This window comes from Coffea arabica, chromosome 10e (genome assembly GCF_036785885.1).
Source record: "Coffea arabica cultivar ET-39 chromosome 10e, Coffea Arabica ET-39 HiFi, whole genome shotgun sequence".
Classification (NCBI taxonomy): Eukaryota; Viridiplantae; Streptophyta; class Magnoliopsida; order Gentianales; family Rubiaceae; genus Coffea; species Coffea arabica.
The window spans coordinates 10,588,544-10,609,344 of record NC_092328.1 but is presented as its reverse complement, the minus strand read 5'-3'; the positions used below and the strand labels follow the sequence as shown (position 1 = coordinate 10,609,344).

General features: G+C 32.8%; 1 non-coding gene and 1 pseudogene across 1 annotated transcript; both read left to right on the top strand.

Annotated features, from left to right (window-relative positions):
- The first annotated feature begins 233 nt into the window (after positions 1-233).
- Positions 234-340, top strand: LOC113713101 (small nucleolar RNA R71). The gene has a single exon (XR_003453434.1). It is a non-coding gene; the product is annotated as a small nucleolar RNA R71 (small nucleolar RNA).
- Positions 341-2,766: 2,426 nt separating this feature from the next.
- LOC113711267 (inositol transporter 4-like) lies at positions 2,767-4,047 on the top strand (annotated as a pseudogene).
- The last annotated feature ends 16,754 nt before the right edge of the window (positions 4,048-20,801 follow it).

Genomic DNA, 20,801 nt, shown 5'->3' with positions numbered 1-20,801 from the left:
TCATTTGGGCACTCAACATGTTGAGAGTGTCCATTTCAATCATACCTGCATGGTATCTCAGATTACCTCTCTCATTGGCCCATTGGTAGTTGTTTGCAGCCATTTCTTCTATCAAACTTTGAGTTTTTTCGGGTGATTTACCCATTAAAGCACCACCTGCGGCTGCATCAATAGTCATTTTAGTAGAGAAACCTAAACCGTTATAGAAAGTTTGTACAATGAGCCAATCGAAAAGTCCATGATGTGGACATCTCCGAAGAAACTCTCTAAACCGTTCCCAAGTTTCATACGACGATTCACCATCAAATTGACTAAAACTAGTGATATCCATTCTAAGTTTAGCTGTTTTATCCGGTGGAAAATATTTATTCAAAAATGCCTTAGATAAATCATCCCAAGTGGTGAAGGTGTTAGGAGCATGATAATGTAGCCAAATTTTAGCTTTATCTCTTAATGAAAATGGGAACAACCTTAGCCTTATTGCATCCTCACTAACTCCATTCATTTTTATAGTATCGCATATCTTCAAAAATATGGCTAAGTGTGCATTTGGATCCTCTACAGCATTACCTCCAAGTTGAGATTGTTGAACCATTTGGATAAATGATGGTTTAATCTCAAAATTGTTAGCGTTTACTGTCGGTCGCACTATACTTGTTTGGAATCCTTGAGTTCCCGGTAGAGCGAAATCCCTTAAAACTCGCCTATTTGCTTCATTTCTGCCATTTCTTCTTCAAACGGTAGCTCTATTGCAATTCTCTCTATTGGTTGCCTAATCTCTTCTTCTTATTGTTGTGGTGTACACCTTCTTTGTTTACGTAGTGTCCTTTCAATTTTCAAATAAAAAAGTACTACTACCCGCAATGCCCGGTACATACCCTACAAGCAAAAATAAAAGAGATTATGTAGCAATTAATTGACAAAACTAATAAAAATCCTAAATTAACTATAACTAGTTTAACTAGTAAATACAAATAATATCTAAATTAATAAAGTTAATTAGGCTCTAATATTGCCGCTCCCCAGCAACGACGCCAAAAATTTGATGAATTTTTTTATGTAAGTGCAAGTTTAATTCCAATTTATACCCATTTGACTGCAAGTATACAGGTCAAATTAGTAATTTAGGACATATATCGAGTCGATCTCACGAGGAGCAATTTAAACAAGTACTAGGTCATTTACTTTCTCTATTATTTAGACTAGCTAATAATTGAAGTAAGAGAATCTATAATTACTACTACCTACAAATCTTAACTAGACAATTACAAGATAACAAATGGAGATAATTCACTAAATACTTGAGTCTAAGGATGTAGATTCCACTTATAGCATAAACAACACAAATGAATAGATTTACCTCTTGTTACAATCCTTGTTTAACTAGGGATTCATTTTCAATATTATCAAATTTCATTCTCATGATGAAATAGCCTAGAATAGTCCAATTTTCCCTATTCTCATGGTAAATAACTAATTCTACTCTTGTTTTCTTTATGAAATGCAAGTTAATCCACTTAAGAGTACCTTTATTCTCATGAGTCTACTACTTAAGCTCTACTCATGTTGTTCTATCATTATTATCAATTTTCATTGACTAATAACAACTAAGAGCTTGTTATTGGTGATCAAGCAACAACAAGTTATAAGCATGCACAAATAGATAAGTTAATATAAGATGTAACAAGTGTAACTCATATTTATTTCATGTCAAGTAGCCATAAGTTTCATCTACTTCCTAGATCTAGAAATTTAGCTACTCATGTAAGATAGAACAAGAAAACACCTAGGTTCATTGCATGAACACATCATGAATCACAAGTAAAAGATAGATTAAAGAAAGCTTAGCCAAGGTTAATCACAAAGCTCCCAATGATCTTCAATTTCTTCAACAAAATGGGTACAATGAAGTTTCCAATTGTTCTCACCAAAGTTGCTAGTTAGAGAGAACAATACAAGACTAATTTCTAAGTTCTAATTGCGAAAATCTGATATCCCCCCTTCTACTATGTTATACTCTTCTCTAATAATGTCTTTTCCTCCTTTCCTTTCCAAATTTACCCCTCATTAAAATCTTCACATCTTGCTTCTTCAAGAGGAGAATTGTAATTTTAGTCCCCAACGTATTACCCATGCACGGAACTAGTTCTCAATCTATTTCAAAAAGTAAATTTGGTCCCTAATCTATCCAATTTTGTGTAAAATTGGACAATTGACAGATTCCTTCCAATTGACTAACGGAATGTGCCGCGTGCACTCACTGTACCAGAACGTGCAAGTGGTTCCAATTTTACTGTCCCCTGTAACGGGGCAAAAAGGAAATAAGAAAGAAGAATTGGAAGCATGAGGGTATATAGCAGGCGGGAGGAATCAGAAAGAAAAGAACCACACACCAAGTGTACTGATATTCGAAGCATCCATTATGAAATCTTTGCTCGACATATAAATTGAGGTGAGAAGGCGGTCACCTTGCTCTCAATAATTTTGTAAAGTTGGCTTCCAGTTCCGGACTGGAGAGAGGTGAGAAGGCGGTCACCTTGCTCTCTTCCAAGTTAAACACAAAAAGGAGAAGCGGCCGAAGGAGAAAGAGGAGAAGAATAATTCAAGCCAACTTTGGTCAGTCCCATCTCAGAACTCACATACCATTCTCTCTTTTTTCTTTTTTTTTCGGCCTTTCCTTCTTTCTTTAGTGCAAGTTTCCAAGAGCCCCTCAATTCTTCTTCTGCAACAACCAACATTGAAGAAGAAAAAGAAAATTTAATCAAGATGGTTGAAGGGGGAGTCTCAAAAGTCGACAGAACTGAATTCACGGAGTGCTGGTGCACAACATGAAAGACACCCTACATCATGAGATTGGCCTTATCCGCTGGAATTGGAGGTCTCTTCTTTGGTTATGACACAGGTGATCCAGAAAGCCACCCCACCCACCCCCCTATTGCTTCATTCACAGAAGATTACATCCCTTTTTATTCGTCTCTTGCAAGTTGCATCCCTAATTTGCTGCAGGAGTTATTTCCGGTGCCCTCCTTTACATTAGAGACGACTTCAAAGCTGTTGACGGGAAGACATGGCTCCAGGTACCATGACTTTCTTCCACTTTTCATCATACTCTCTCAAGAATTTCTCCTTGTTCAATTACTACTACTCCAGGTAAACTGTTCTTGTTCAAAAATTTTCAAGAGACAATTGTCAGCATGGCTGTTGCAGGAGCTATTCTTGGTGCTGTATGTGGCGAATGGATCAATGACAAATTCGGTCGTAAAATCTCCATTTTGGCGGCTGATATTCTCTTCTTTGTTGGAGCTATCGTTATGGCCGTTTCTCAAGCTCCCTGGATGATCACTGTTGGGAGAATATTTGTTGGCTTAGGGGTTGGGATGGCATCCATGACTGAGCCTCTTTACATTTCGGGAGCCTCACCCCACAGAATCAGAGGTGCTCTTGTTAGCACAAATGGTTTCTTAATTACCAGAGGCCAGTTTCTTTCCTATCTTATCAATTTAGCTTTCACCCACGTAAGAATTGGCCAACTTCTTGCTCCGTTGTTGTCCAATGCATAAAGAAAGAAGCCGCTCTTTACTCGATTACATTTTTATCGCCTCAGTCTGCTTTTGCCTTTTGTAATTTGCAACTCCCCTTTGCCAAGCAGGGTAAAGTTGACGAGGTCAAATCCATATTACAGAGGATTTATCCTACTGAGGAAGATAAGGAGGAAATGCAGGCCCTGAAATCATCAGTTGATGAGGAAATGGCCCAACAAGGTTTTGTAGGAGAAGGCAATTTAATTTCAAAAGTAAGGCAAGCCTTGAGTTATCCTGTTTTCCGGAGAGGACTATATGCTGGAATTACAGTTCAGGTGGCTCAGCAATTTGTTGGCATCAATACTGTCATGTATTATAGTCCAAGCATAATCCAGTTCGCTGGTTTTGCTTCAAATCGGACTGCTTTGGTCTGTCCCTCATCACTTCTGGTCTCAACGCAATTGGGTCCATCATTAGTATGTGTTTTGTTGATAGATATGGAAGGAGGAGGCTTATGATCACTTGATGTGTGGTTCTTTTCTTTCTGATTCCTGCCGCCTGCTATATACCCTCATTCTTCCAATTCTTCTTTCTTATTTCCTTTTTGCCCCGTTGCAGGGGACAACAAAATTGGAACCACTTGCACGGTCTGGTACAGTGAGTGCATGCGCCACATTGCATTAGTCAATTGGAAGGAATCTGTTAATTGTCCAATTTTATGCAAAATTGGATAGATTAGGGACCAAATTTACTTTTTGAAATAGATTGAGGACCAGTTCCGTGCATGGGTAATACATTGGGGACTAAAACTACAATTCTCTCTTCTTCAAGTGTACAAGAGGTCTGCCAGTTTCCAGCCGAAATTTTGTGTGAAACATAAGTCAAAAAGTAAATGTGAAATAAGCACAAGTTGTCCTGCAAATTGCAGAGGAGAGAGGAAGATTCGAGGCCTGGATCCGAGGGGTGAAAGAGTGATCCGAGCTCGGATCAGTTTCCTCAGCATTTTCTTCACAAGTTCTTCCTGCAGTATCCGAGGCCTTCTTCAAAGCGATTCGAGCTCGGATCGCCTGGCCTCGGATCTACTTCTCCAGAAGATCAGACGAGGGCTCGGATCAAAAAGGATGAGCATGGATCCGAGTTCGGATCCCTCTCCCCTGTTTCCAACTTCAAATTCTATCCTCTTTTGCTCAATTTTTGCTTCTTGTTTCACTTGTCTGTTGTCCTCCAACTAGCACCTTGCCTCTTCTTTATCTTATGTCAGTGTTTCATGCACCGATAACCTACAAAATATCACATGTTTATGCATTAATCTACTCATTTTGGAAGTTTCGATCACTAAACAACACTTGAAGCAATTTGCACCAAAAAGAGCTTATGTATGGCTAAGAACCTCTAAAAATATGACAAAAACTCGTGCAAATCCGTACGAAATATATGTGAAATATTCACTTATCACTAACTTAAATTCATTTTTGCAAACTAAGTTATCAATTTTTACCGCTCTTTGCACCCATTATTAGTTTTAAATATTTACTTATAATACTCAATAAACCTAATTACCAATTTTTTTCCATCCGCACTTTATGTCACAAAATTTTATACTATTTAATAATTGAATAATAAAAATATAAAAATTTGAACTAAGTACTATAAAAGTTAACATAAAAACTTAATTCAAAATTTTTGAACCCCTAACATTTTTTTCATGTATAAATTTAAATTTTTATTTTAGAAAAATAGGAAAAGAGGTTACAACTTATTATAAATTGATAATACTAAAAATAAGCAAGTTAACAAACTAAGAGAAAATAAAATGATAAGATAAAACCAACAAATAATAATAATAATTAAATAAAAGTAGTTGATATCATGACAAAATAAAAAATCCAAAAAAAAATGGGTGGGGGAAGAGAGGAAACTTGGGGGAAGACAATTATAAATGGATTAATTGGGTTTGATAAATTACCCAATAATACTCATTTAATAAATGAATATTATTGGGTAATTCATTTATATCCATATGCAAAAATTTAAGATACTCATACCCATCTATTCATTGGCAGGTATGGATAAATTTAGTTAAATGGGTTGGTTTGCCACCTATACTTTTTGACCATTGTCTTTTGGAGCCAGAGAAAGTGTTACAGAGAAGGGTTATTTTAAGGAACTCAAAGCCAGTTATTTAGTGCCTAATACAATGGAACCATCAACCACTGGCCCTTTGGCCTGGTGTAGACACCAAAATTTTACCTTAGTTTATTTGTTTATTTATTTTTATTATTATTACTTTATTTTTGTTTTATTTATTTATCTATTTGTTCCTTTTCATTTCATGATATTTTTATTTTTCTTAAGAAAATCATTTCAATACATTTTTTAGAAAATTAGAAAGAAAAGAAAAGAAAGGCAGAAAAAAATCAAAATCAGATTTTTGCAAAAAATAAAAATAAAAATCATTCCCACGAGCTCGCGCACTATTCTTCTTCAATGGCACAAACCCATGAACCAGAAAACAGTACAAGGAAGATGCAACTGCCATTTGATCCCATTGCCACTCATTTTTTTTTTTTTTTGCATTTTTTCTTTCCATTCAAGCCCCTCAGTACAGAGATACATAACCACAACCAGAAACATCAAGAAAGATCTAGAATCAAGCCATCTAATGGCTCTCAAAGTGCCACAAAAAATGGGTTTCATAGGAGCCATTGAGACAATGACGGAGCCAAGGGGGGGCTGAGGGGGGCCAAGTTTTGAAAATTTAATTCATAGTATGTAGATATATGTACAAGACAAAGTTGACCCATCTTAATTTTTTACAATTTTAGTTTAGATTATAAGAGTTTATATATATATATATATATATCTGTGTGTGTGTGTGTGTATGAATTAACCACATTTGATTTAATTTTTTCTTCAAAACAAGTTCTTTATTTTTTATTGTGCTAATTATTTAACGTTCAAAAAATTAAACATATAATTTGATGATCCATAGTAAATTCACCCAATTTGATATATTATAATAAAAGACTCAATTCATAATTATCAATGGTCTAAAATAAAAATAATTACTTTATTGGTCCATATACATATATACAACTTACCCTAATTGATAAAAAATTTAAAATTAGTGAACTATCCTCTTGTTGACCCATAAACAAATATACAAATAATTACTTGAAGGCTTGGTTAAGACAAAAAATTGAGTGATCTATCTTATTGTTGACAGATTAATTATATTTGTTTTCACTCTACCTGTATCAACTGCAATTAAAGAACTAGCATTTTCAATTATGAATATAATCAGAACAAAGCTCCAAAACAAGATAAAAAATAATTTCTTGAATGATTGTCTAACAATGTACATAAAAAAGGGGAAGTTATTCAAAAATTTAGCACTAATTTAATTATAGATGAATTTAGTTCTATGAAAGAACGTAAAACTCAATTTACTTTTAAGAAAAGAGATTGAAATTTCAAGATATGCAAACATAACTTTTATCTTTTTTTTTAATTGAAAGTAGTTATATTTATATTGCATAGTTATATTTTTGTTTTTGCACAAGTGACATATTGGAGCATCTTCTCATAATATACAATTTGGGTAGTTTGTGATCTTATAAGATATTTAATTAAAGGTTATTTCTTGTCCTAATTTTTGTTATGACTATGCTACATATTTATGAAATAGACATACCTTTATAATTAAAGTTAATATTTGATATTTTAAGATGTCATATATTTAAATAGATGAAAATTAACATATTCAGATAATTTTGTTTAGAAAAATTTTGGCCCCCTTCCCAAGGAAAAAATCCTGGCTTCATTCTATAGTCTATAGAATTGATATTTTCAATTATGAAGTTAATCATAACAAAGCTCCAAGACAAGATAAAAGATAATTTTTTGAATGATTGCCTAACAATGTACATAAAAAAAAGGAAGTTGTTTGAAAATTTTGCATTGATTCAATTATAGATGAATTTAGTTTTATGAAAGAACGTAAAACTCAATTTACTTTTAATAAAAGATGATAAAATTTCAAGGTATGTTAACATAACTTTTATCTTTTTTAATTGAAAATAGTTATATTTATATTGCATAGTTATATTTTTGTTTTTGCACAAGTGACATATTGGAGTATCTTCTCATAATGTGCAACTTAGGTGGTTTGTGATGTTATAAGATATTTAATCAAAGATTATTTTTTGTCTTAATTTTAATTATGACTATGCTATATATTTGTGAAATAGACATACCTTTACAATTAAATTTAATATTTGATATTTTAAGATGCCATATATTTAAATAGATAAAAATTATTTTGAACATAACATATTAAGATAATTTTGTTCAAAAAAATTTTGGCCCCCCTAAGGAAAAAATTTTGGCTCCGTCACTGCATTGAGATGAGAGTTTGGCAACCCTTATAACCCTTATCTCATATAAATGGAACAAAATGGTGCATTAGAGAGAAAGGCGGCGGAACGAGAGAAAAAGAGAGAAAGCAGAGGGAGAAAAGAGGAAAAAAGAGCAGAAAATTTCTGGAGCCAGGGTTGAGTGTTCAGCCCTCTTTCCGATCACAATTCTAGTCATTTAGAAATTTTATTGATTTCTGTACACTCTCCGAAGTCAATAGAGAAAATTTTGTTCAGAAATCTTGTGGAAAAAATCACTGGAAGTCCATCGTATTCAGCCTCAAACTCGCTGCAGTCAGAATTCTTGAACTTCTGCAACAAAGCTAGTTTTTCATCTTTCAACATCTGGGTTCATTTGCCTGTGATTTCCCACGTTATTTTGGCTCTTTAAAGCGCTAAAAGGTAACTTCATTCATCCCTTTTCTGTCATATTTGCTCAAATCCTCGCCAAATTCGTGAGATTCTCGTTGCTTTTGCTTGTTCTTTCTTGCTGGCTTTCTTATCCATGTTGCATCATGTTAAGTTGGATTTATATCACAAAAGATTGTTTAAATAGTCCATTTGGATGGTGGATTTGTAGTTGGGTTGCATAAAACCTTGTGTGTCTGGAAGATAATATGAGTTTTGCAGCAATCATTCTCATGTGTTCATAGAGAGTTGCTGGGTCTGCAACTCCTCTTCAAGCTTCGAACCAGTGCATGGAGTTTTCAGAAAATTGTACTTAGACCCCATAATTTTTACATAATTTCACTATCGCTCAAAAGCTTCTGCAAATGAACCATTTTGCCCCCTTTTAAATTTTAATCATCTTTTGCATATTTTAAACATGTTTTTGGACAGATTAATTTTGGATTTTAGGGAATAAATAAACCTGAATGATTTTTGTTGATTTAATATTTTGGTTGGGTTTTGTAAGAAAGTGAGTTTTTGGGTTTAGGGTTAGTTTGATTGGATTTGGCAAATGGGTTTTAGCTTATTTTTATGGGATGACAAAACCATAGGATTTGGCATGGGTTTGGGATGACAAAACCATACTTTTTCAGTTGGGCTTGATTGGTAAAATTAGATGAGCTGGCATGCTTGTTTTCTTGGACTTTCCACTGGGCTTTGGGAATTCTGGCCCAAAGAAATAAGAAAAACGGCGGGAGAAATAAGAAAATGTTTTTGCAGATTAGTCCCTAAACTTTTGTGTAACTATAATATAGCATTAAAATCTTTAGTTTTCTTTCAATCAGATCCCTAATTTAATTGCATTTTGGACCCTAAAATTTATTTTTTTAATTTGACCCCTAATACTTGTAATAATTATAATATAACCCCAAAAATTTTCTTAATTTTTGCAATTAGGTCCCTAATAATTTTGATTTCTTAAATATAAGTTACTTTTCTTTTTTAATTGTTAATTATACTTCATTTAAGTGCTTTAATTGGTAAATTTCATGATTATTTTCATTTCTTTATAATTAAATTGGTTTCTTGATCATTTTGTTGATTTTAAAGCATAAGTAGGGTAAATTTCATCTCATTTAACCACAACTTCAAGGGAGGTAACCTCTTTTATTATTTTAAATTCTTTTATGTGCTCCAATGTGTTTTTTATATGTAATTGCATGTTTTAAGTGCTTTTTCTTTTAATTATTCATTTTAAGTTTCATTTATTTTATTCAATTTTGATGATTATCTGAAAGACATTAAAATGCCAAATTGTAATAGATAGGTACCCAAGACATATATTTAGGTAGCCTATGTAATAGATAGGTTTTAATTTTTGCTAAAAATATATTTAGTTAGATAAATGTAATAGTTAGGTTATTATTTTTAAAATTTCTCTTTTAAATTGTAGTTAGGGCCCCGAATGTAATAATTAGGCTTTTATTTGCGTTTATTTACTTGTGTGCTTGCATGCTTGTGTGTTTACGTATTTATTCACTTTCATTAGGGTTTGCATATAGAAATTATACTTATGTGTTATGTGTTCTATGTGCATTATGTGTTTATTTGCTTTAATTATACTTTATATGATTTATTTAGTTATAATAAATGCATGATGTGTTTATTTAAACGCTAGTTGTGGCCTTTCTCCCCGATTTCTCACTAGTTCAACACTAGTGAAGACTTGTGAAAATGGATTAATCCAATGCTTGACTCTTTAGGCCGTCTCGCGATAGAATCGCATTTTTTGCATGACATTCATCGCATTTCATACATATTTTTCATTTTTAGGATATTTTCTCATCTTGCATGATATTTCCTCTATATATTATCTCCCTTATCCCTATGTGCATGAAACATGACATTTAGACTTGCATTCCATTTAGAAAATTAGAAATAGGCTAGTTCATTTGTTTAATTATGTCACGCCTCGAGCCCGCACGTGCCCGTCACATGACATCCGCCATACTCCCAAGTCTCACTCAAGAATACAAGGCTACATTAACGAATTTAACCTTAACAGCACTAAATAAATCAACTAAATAAAGTGTGGTACGAATTACATATAAAAGAAAGTCTACGAATATTCAAGACGTTCGTACATTTATTCTCTGACTGAAACAGTGGAAACCAAAGTAAATAAGACTAACAACTAGAAGTAGCTAGCCTGCCAACATCTATTCATCCAAAATTAATAAAAGTCATCCTTAGGGTCTTCTACGTAAACCAACTCATACTCTTCAGAATCTGCAAAAATGGTAAGAAGTGGGTTGAGCGACACATCGTTCAGTAGGTAATATTTACCCCTCTGTTGGACCATGTACTCGTAACTTTATAAATACATATATATATAAGTACAAATCAAATCATTTGCGCATCGATCACCTCCATAATTTTAAAAGTAACGTTATTTATAAAACAATCAGTAGTAACGAGTGGCAAGCAATTTAAAAGCATCTTGTTGATAAATGAACATAGAAAATCATAACGTTGTAAATCATTTCGTCTCAATTCACAAGTCTCTTCACATCCACTCATAAATCAGTTCATAAGTCTCATTTCAGATCAGTTCATAAATCATTCCATATCACCTCATAAATCATTTCATTTTAGCTCATAACAGGTACATATGATGGCCGGCTATTGAGTACTCAACCTAGAGATTAAACCCCTTCTAGGTGGGCGACCAATAAGTTTCATGACTATTGATTGGCCTCTTTTCATACATGGGTCAATCGGCCGGACTTTATACCAGGCTACCATGACCTTACCAATCGGCCGGACTTTATACCAGGCTACCATGACGATTAGACAGGACTATAGCCCCTACCGTTTATTCCATGACTGTTTTGAGCTTTAATTGTCAAAAATTCATTCCACACGTCACATACATAAATCTTTGATTTCATAAAAGATTCAATTCGTTTGGTATATAATAACATATCAAAACATTTCAAATAAATCACATTGTCCATTTTTGTATAGTAAAAATATAGCTTTCATAAATATCCAAGTAAAGCATTTAATCAAACACCTTTCGAGTTAACACAACAAAATAGGATTAAAAACAAGAATTTCATTTTGCACATTTGAAATTTCAGAAGGGTAAGTACCACCTACCTTCATCTGGCTGCTCGAGTGGAACTACCGTAGATCTTTTAAACTGGTACCATACCTATCAAATGCATAGGTTTCCTAATTAGTTGTTATTTCTTATAAATGCATAAATATACAAACTCTGAGTAAGTCGAAAATGCATGTCTAGACCATTGTTTGAACCCTAACAGCATTTTCCCTAAATTGGATGATTTCTATTTTTGAAAAGTTTCCTAATTTGGAAAGTGTCTATTTTTAGAAAGTTTCCATTTTTGGAAAGTTTCTTAATTTGAAAAGTTTCCCTTTTTGTAAAGTTCTCTAATTTAAAAGAAAGTAATTATTCATAATCATGTTTATTATCTTGACTACTATCTTACTATATTTACTTATAATTTATAATTTATAATTATTCATTATTATTATTATCGTCCTCGTCATCGCTAATTTATTTCATTTCCACTTATATATATATGTTAAATAGTTACTATTACCTTTCCTTTTATTTCCACTTTTATGCGTGTGTAGGTGCTATTATTATTTATGTATATATGTACATATATATATTGACTTATTATTATAATTATTGCCTTAGTTTATTGCACTTGTATTATATTTTTATTTTCATTTATATTCTTAATTTATTTCACCCATGTCTATATTGTTAATATTCTTACTATCATTGTTCAATTAATTATTGCTTACGACATTGTCTAAATTAACCTAATAAGGTTAGATTAGGATGTTTTAACTTTCTATTTAAGTACCTTAGACTTGATCAATTAAGTATGATTTTATATGACTAACCCTTCAATTCTAACAACTACTTTAAATTGGATCCTGAATTTTAATACCCACGATAAACTATAAAATGGACCAGTTATATTTAAAATTTATTTATTAAATCTTTACTAATTTTATACTATATTTTGGTCCACCCCTGAATTTCTCTCCTTTTTTTTTTCTTTTTTTTTTCCTTCGTCGGGTAGGACTGGCCAACCATCTTTGACCATGTCTGGTGACCCCTTGTTCTTCATTGGTTGGCCGAAAAGGCCAACCATTGCCATTGCTTGTTGTCGCCAGCACTTGCAGGCGACATCCTTTTTCTTTTTTCTTTTTTTTTTTTCGTTTAGGTCTTTCGGCCAACCTTGCAATTCCTTTCTCTGCCGCTAGTGACGGCGGCTCGCTCTTTTCCCCCTTGTTGCGTTGCTTCCGCAATGTCTAGCAACAACAGGGCAACGGCAGGCGCCGCTGGTCTTCCCTCCTTTTCCTTTTTTTTTTTAACAGATTCAAATACTCTATAATCTCAAGATTAAAATCACCCCACATTTCAATTAACCCAGATACGAATCTTATCAAACATATATATCTACACCTATATAGCAACAATACATGTTCATAAAATTCCTAAAACAATTAATACAACCACTAAAACTTAAAAAAGAGAAGTTTTCTTGCGTGAACTCGAGACTTACAGGTTTAGGTGCCTAGTTGTCGGATCGATTGACGGTGTCGCCCGCTTCTTCTTCTCTCCTCTCTGACGGCTCTTGCTCTAGGGAGGTAGACGAAAGAAAAGTAAGGTTGGGGTTATTTTTCTGTGTAGGGTTTCAATAAAATTCTAAACCTAGCACTACTTACTAGTAGGTGGCTTGGATAAGAGTTTTAGTTTAATAGAACCCCTTATCCCATCCTACCGTTATTTTATTTTATTTTTCCTTTTTACATAGTAACTTTATCTTTTTAATTAATTGAGAAAATAAAATAATAAGGATAAAATAATAAAATTGGTGCCAAAAGTCGTGGGTTTCACAAATTAGATTAAAAGAGTCACCCTTCAAATACGGGAAAAGAACGAGTGTGGCTTTTAACCTTAGCACGCTCTCATCTCCTGTATAAAAAAGAAATTAGAGTCACAAATCTTAGTCCCCCGCACCCATTATGTTGCATTTCTCTCTTTTAGGTCACATATTATAATTCTTCTTTTCTTCAAGACCCATTTTTGCATATTCGTAATCTCTTCTAAGAATCATTTTTGAGCATCACAATTAATATGATTTGCACCAATTAAATTTTGAAGAGATATTTCGACCATCTCGATATCCATTAGGTTTAGATTTGCATCGATGTAGAAACCTCCAAATGTGATAAGTTTTATAGGTTAGACTAAAAAAATTTTCGACTAAATCTCGCAACTAACTTTTGCTAGGTTGAAAGGGTATTTTAGATCAAGTCTTTGCCTTCTCTTTCTTCAACCGTGACTCCCGAATCTTTTCTCTTGTTTTTGAAGATTTGGAGTCGTCTAAAAAGGGTTTTATTTATTTTTTATTTAAAAAAATATATTTTTGGTGACTTGGTACACCTTAATTCAATACCAAGTGGTGACTCCTATTTTTTCTTAAAACTCTTTTTAGACTTATTTTGGGCTAAAATCATCGCATATTTTAAATCCCATTTAGGCTATTTTTCTTTATTTATCCTCTAAAATCAAAAACCAACTTTCAAATAAAAATTAATCAAAAATCATATTTTTCTAATCACTTATTTTATTTTTCAAAAATGGGGTGCGACTGTTGGCGACTCCACTGGGGACTTTTAGAGAATCCAAGCATTTGGTTTAGTCGATTCTTTTCTTTTTCTAACCCTTTTACATATCACATTGGGATGTTTTAGGTTATATCTTTCTTTTTTTGAGTTTTTTGCATTTCACACATGTAATCATCTCTATATCCGTGTATGCAATGAATAATTTATTTGTTTACTTTCATTTACTTATGTTTATCGCGCTTTGTATCTTGGGATGGTATAGCTACCCTAGAACCTTCACACATGTTTAATGTTATCTAATCCCTCCTCTCAAAGGAACACTTCATACGTGCATACTCAATTTCTTTATAACTCTTCATCTTATTTTCTTTTTAGTGGTTGTCATACCACTCCTCCCTATTAGGATTAGAATTGATCCACTTGGACATGTGGCCATGGCATGACGTGGGCATAACAACGTCTAAGGGATCACTCGAACCACCGACTGAAGGCCTTGGGATTGATGACCATTCGCCTCTTAATCTGAAGGTTTGGGAGTCTGAAATCTTATCGAGTCTATATGCATTAGTGAGCCCAGCTTGGTGCATCCATGTTAGAAATTGCCTAGGATAGAGTCAACCTTATCATATTAGGCACACTAGACACGTGGGGAGGGATTTTGCCCCTTTTCTCTTCTTTATTACTCCAACGTGCTATGTGTTATTTATTAATTGAACTAATCTCTCTTTGTTTTCTCTTCTCTTGCATTCACAAACCTTAGGAATAAGAGTCCTAACATGGTACTCATTTAGGACAGATCGCCTTTTGTAAATAGCATGTTTAAATTTTAGTTATTGCACTAATACTATGTATATATTGCATGTCATTTTAGGCTTACCCCGACATCTAAATAGGGCACCTTTAGGTCATAGTTTAATTATTATATTGTGTATTTATTCGCTTTAATAAATTGTCATCATGCATCAACAATAGAGGGAATGCTGTATAGGGAATCCCATGTTAGGAATAAACCACCTTCGTCTCAGATATATAATCCAATGAGACTTGCACGTTTATATTTTTTGTATCATCCAAAAGAGTAGTGCACAAGGTAAGGTAGGATCCGATTCCTTCCATGATGACGACATTGAGAATGATGGAACAGCTTTTGCACATTAGAATATGAGCCTCTAATAATCATTTTTTAGCCATTTTATCAAAATTGGTAAAAATCCCTTGCCTAACAGATGCTAAATTGAAAAAATTTACAAATGATTCCTCATTGTTGAAATAATAAATATATCGAGGTCAATTCTTGATTTAGAAGGCTCATAGACTAATGTATTGCAACAAAATTTGTGAGATTTGAATCTACAAATGGGTGGACAATTCAATCAATTTTTAAATAAATCATCAATTGTTTCTAACCCATTTTATCAATTTATTCATTTTTGAATTCCATCCAATTCTTTTGACCAATTTATTCATTTTTAGGATAATCCAATCAATTTTTTTGAATAAATCATCAATTTCATCCAATCATCCAATCCATTTTGACCAATTTATTCACTTTTAGGACAATCTAGTTAATTTTTGAATAAACCATCAAGTCCATCCGATTTATTTGATCAATTTATTTATTTTTAGGACAATCCAGTCAATTTTGAATAAATCATCAATTCTATCCAATTATTTTGACCAATTTATTTATTTTTAGGACAATCCAATCAATTTTAAATAAATTATCAATTCCATCCAATCCATTTGATCAATTTATTCATTTTTATGACAATCCAGTCAATTTTGAATAAATTCTCAATTTTATCCAATTCATTTTATCAGTTTATTCACTTTTATCACAATCTAGTCAATTTTTGAATAAACCATCAAACTCCATCCGATCTATTTGATCTATTTATTCATTTTTAGGATAATCCAATCAATTTTGAATAAATCGTCAATTTCACCCAATCCGTTTGATCAATTTATTCACTTTTAGAACAATCCAATCAATTTTTAAATAAATCGCCAATTTCATTCAACCTATTTGACCCATTTATTTACTTTTAGGATAACCCAGTCAATTTTTGAATAAACCATCAATTTCATCCGATCCATTTGACCCCTTTATTCTCTTTTAGGGTTTTGATCTCTAGAGGACTGTAAAATCTAGTCGAGATATTGCAATCTCTTGAAAAGTAGCATCTTTCGTACTAAATTGACTTGTAACATCATTTTATGTGTCGATCAAAACAATCAATCTATTCGGATTTTATCCTCATTTTGTTAGGTCAAATGTTTTCTGTCACTCTAATTAGCCAAAATTTTCAAATTGCTTTTCACTCGAATATCAATAAATTGATCGGATCCATCAGGTATTGTATCGTACCCACCCCAGATGATTGCATTTTTCAAGTTAGTCCAATCCTTGACATAAAAGGATTTCTCCATAGGACATGCATTCCAATTTTACATTTTTGCTTACTAACTTTGGGTATTTTTCTTTTATTTGTTCCCCTCCCCTTCATTTATAAAAGATGTTTCAATAAGGTAAAAAAATATTTTTTTTCTATATCAGATAACAATTATGGTTAGATAAATTTTGAAAAAATAACAAGTATTACTTGATTCTTGGGTGGATCCTACAATGTAAACAAAAAAAAAACTTGGAGAATCCATCTGGAAGCACTAGTCTGAAACATCTAAGAGATTTCATATTTATTTGTCAATAAAAAATCCTTTTTGAAAGTGTATTCTTTAGAGATTTTCTTTTCTCATTTGTATTATAGTTGAGTAAAAAAATCGTTTAGACAATTATTGTTTTGTATATATTCATGTATATTTCATTCTTTATTTGCTCATTAGGAGATTTTCATTATGGACTTTAAAAAATAAGATTAAGTTTGAGATTTTTCAATCTCTTGCCTGAAAATTCACAAGTGTATATTTAATTTTCTAAAATCTTTACATATATTAGATTTGTGGTCCAGATTATTCGATGAGAGCGTTCAAAATCAAAAGAGTAGTTTGTTTTAAAAGACCAACTACAATACCTTTTCTCTTTCATTTTACAATTCATATTTTGTCCGCTTCTATCAAGCCTTCAAAATAAATCACATTAGTTGACAAGCTTCAAAGTAGGGCAATTTTTATTTTGAAAATGCCCACTGTATCTAACCAGATTCAATCCACATCTGAATGAAAGCAAAAATGTATATTACTCTTGTTTGTTTTGAGAATTTGCAATGATATTTTAGGCGTTTGTTTCTCTATCTATACAGATTTTATCATTTGTTCTCCCATTTGAACCTTTAAATGTACAATTTCGTTTCAAATAAGAGCCTTAGTGATCATAACCCTACACAGGAAAAATTTTCAAATGTCAAAAGGGAATGGATTCTGCCAATGGGCTATTCTTTATTTTGGTTGTCATGCGAAATAAGAATGATATTTTGACCATCGTTTCTACTATCTAAACATTGTTTATCCTTTGCATCCTCATTTGAGTTTAAATTGGTGGTTCGTTTCAAAAACACTTATGATCGCACCCCACATTGGGGAAGGAGATTGGAGAATGTTTCAAAAATAGCAAAAATGCTAAAATTAAAAAAAGAAGAGAGAGAAACTACAAGTCGGGGGAATTTGATTTTACCATTGATATTTGGACTCTAATTTTGAAAAAAAGAGAAGGGGCGTCTATAATCTAAAAATTAGGGGGTTTTCAATTCTATTATTAATTTCGGTATTGGTAAAAAAAAAGAGAGAAAGAAAAGAAAATGAAAAGAAAAATGTAAAGAGATTTAATGCTGAAATTCCCTAGTGATTGATGATAAAAGTCAAGATGGAGTCCAAGATCTTTGAATCCAAAACTGGGGCAATTTTTGAAAAAAAATACGATCTTAAGTGTAATGTCCTTGAAAATCTTGTTTCTTTTAGCTATCGTTATCAAAACCACATTACAAGTTCATAAAGTCCATTGCTGACTTATCTTTTATGACAGCTCGAAATAAAATCATGCCTCTAAGGAATCTACCAATCACTCGTAATCATAAGACCATAATCTGTTTTCATATATTTAACTATCGCTTCTACCCATATTACATGTTTATAGAGCTTATATGTTGATTGAGTTCTCTCAAAGAAATAAGAGCGATAAACTATTTGTTTTCACCAAGATGTGATATTGAATGGGTTAGACATAATTTGGGCACAAAAGCAAAACAGATACTGACATACCATTTCTCATAACCACCTCAAAATAAAAAATAACACCCACTTGATTGGTCCTGAAAAATGAGACCTTTTTCCCTCAACGCCGATCCTCAAGTGAGGAAGAGATTTTTTGCAATTTGGTTTTGTTTTGAGAGGTTCATCATGGAGTCTTCTACATGGGTCTAAACACGATATTTAAATTTTTTCATTTGAAAAATGCAATTTCTATTGTACATCACTTCACATTGCATGTTAGTACGTGATTATTTTCTAAATTTTAGAAAATACAGTTTTCTTGTTTTGTCCAAATAAATGGATAGTCATCCGAACAAAATTTTTTGCAACTAAAATAGGTCTAAACTAGGGCAAATTTTTGTAATATATTTGTGAGATTTCGTAAAATAGGTTCAAATTAGGGCAAATTTTTTGTAATACATTTGTTGGATTTCGTCCAAGAATCAAGCAATATACTTTCGAATCTATTGTTCAAAATTCGACTTTGATAAGACCGTTCCTTTCATAAATAGTAATTGCATCATTTTTCAAATCAAGTAAGAAAATTTTTTGTGAAAATTCAAATGCATGTTGTAATTTGGTAAAACCCCTCTATGCAGGTATTTATGACTGAAAACGACGAAGAAGCGTAAGTTAGAATTTTACAAATTTGACGGTCAATCACAAATAAAAATGAATAATAATACTACATGGCAAAGTGGAGGATTGACTTATTCATTCAGAATGAGTACAAACTTCAAGAAAAAAACGAAGAAAAGAAGTTCAATCAGAATTAAATTGGGGCAATTTTTAGTTCAAAAAAAAAAGCCAAATTGGGGCAAGTTTTGAAAAATGAGATTTCAAAAGTTATTTCAAACCGTTTATTTTGTTGAGTTTGGGTTTTATCTCACCAACCTTTATTTTGTTGAGTTTGGATTTTATCCCACCAATCGTGTCGAGTTTGAATTTTATCCCACCAACCTTTATTTTGTCGGGTTATGGTTTTATCCCACCGACTATTTTTTTTTTTGTTGAATTTGAATTTTGTCCCATCAATCATGTCGGATTTGGATTTTATCTCACCGACCATTTATTTTGTTGGATTTGAATTTTTTTCCCACCAACCGTGTCGGGTTTGGGTTTTATTCCACCGATCATTTATTTTATTAGATTTTGATTTTATTCCACCAACCGTGTCGGGTTTGGATTTTATCCCACCAACCGTTTATTTTGTTGGGTTTGGCTTTTATCCCACCGATCATTTATTTTGTTGGGTTTGGATTTTATCCCATCAACCTTTATTTTGTAGGGTTTGAATTTTATTCCACTGATCGTTTATTTTGTTGGGTTTAGATTTTATGTTATCGGGTTTGGGTTTTATTCTACCGATTGTTTATTTTGTTGGGTTTAGATTTTATGTTATCGGGTTTGGGTTTTATTCTACCGATTGTTTATTTTGTTGGGTTTGGATTTATCCCACAAACCGTATCGAGTTTGGATTTTATCCCACCAACCGTGTTGGGTTTGGATTTTATCCTACTAACAGTTTGGGTTTGCCAAATCAGATTTTTGCAAAAAAAAAAAATTCATTCTCACGAGCACGCACGCCATTTTTCTTGAATGGTACAAACCCATAAACCAGAAAACAGTACAAGGAATATGTAGCTGCCATTTGATCTTATTTCCACTCGATTTTTTTTTTTGCATTTTTTCTTTCCATTCAAGCCCCTCAGTACAGAGATACGTAAACACAACCAGCAACATCAAGAAAGATCTAGAATCAAACCATGTAATGGCTCTCAAAGTACCACAAAAAAATGGGTTTTATAGGAGCCATTGAGATGAGGGTTTGGCAACTCTTATCTCATATAAATGGAAAAAAACGGTGCATTAGAGAGAGAGGAAGAGAGGGAGGTGGCGGAACGAGAGAAAAAGAGAGAAAGCAGAGGGAGAAAAGAAGAAAAAAGAGCGGAAAATTTCTGGAGCTAGGGTTGAGTGTTTAGCCCTCTTTCTGATCGAATTCCGATCACGATTCTAGTCATTTAGGCATTTTGTTGATTTCTGCACTCTCCGAAGTCAATAGAGAAAATTTTGTTCAGAAACCTTGTGGAAAAAATCACTGGAAGTCCATCGTATTCAGCCTCAAACTCATAGCAGTCGGAATTCTTGAACTTCTGCAACAAAGCTGGTTTTTCATCTTCCAACATCTGGGTTCAGTTGCTTGTGATTTCCCACGTTATTTCGGATCTTTAAAGTGCTAAAAGGTAACTTCATTCATCCCTTTTCTGCCATATTTGCTCAAATCCTCGCCAAATTCGTGAGATTCTCGTTGCTTTTGCTTGTTCTTTCTTGCTGGCTTTCTTATCCATGTTGCATCATGTTAAGTTGGATTTATATCACATAAGATTGTTTAAATAGTCCATTTGGATGGTGGATTTGTAGTTGGGTTGCATAAAACCTTGTGTACCTGGAAGATAATGTGAGTTTTGCGGCAATCATTCTCACGTGTTCATAGAGAGTTGCTGGGCTTCAAGCTTCGAACCAGATGCATGGAGTTTTCAAACAATTGCACTTAGACCCCATAATTTTTACATAATTTTACTATCGCTCA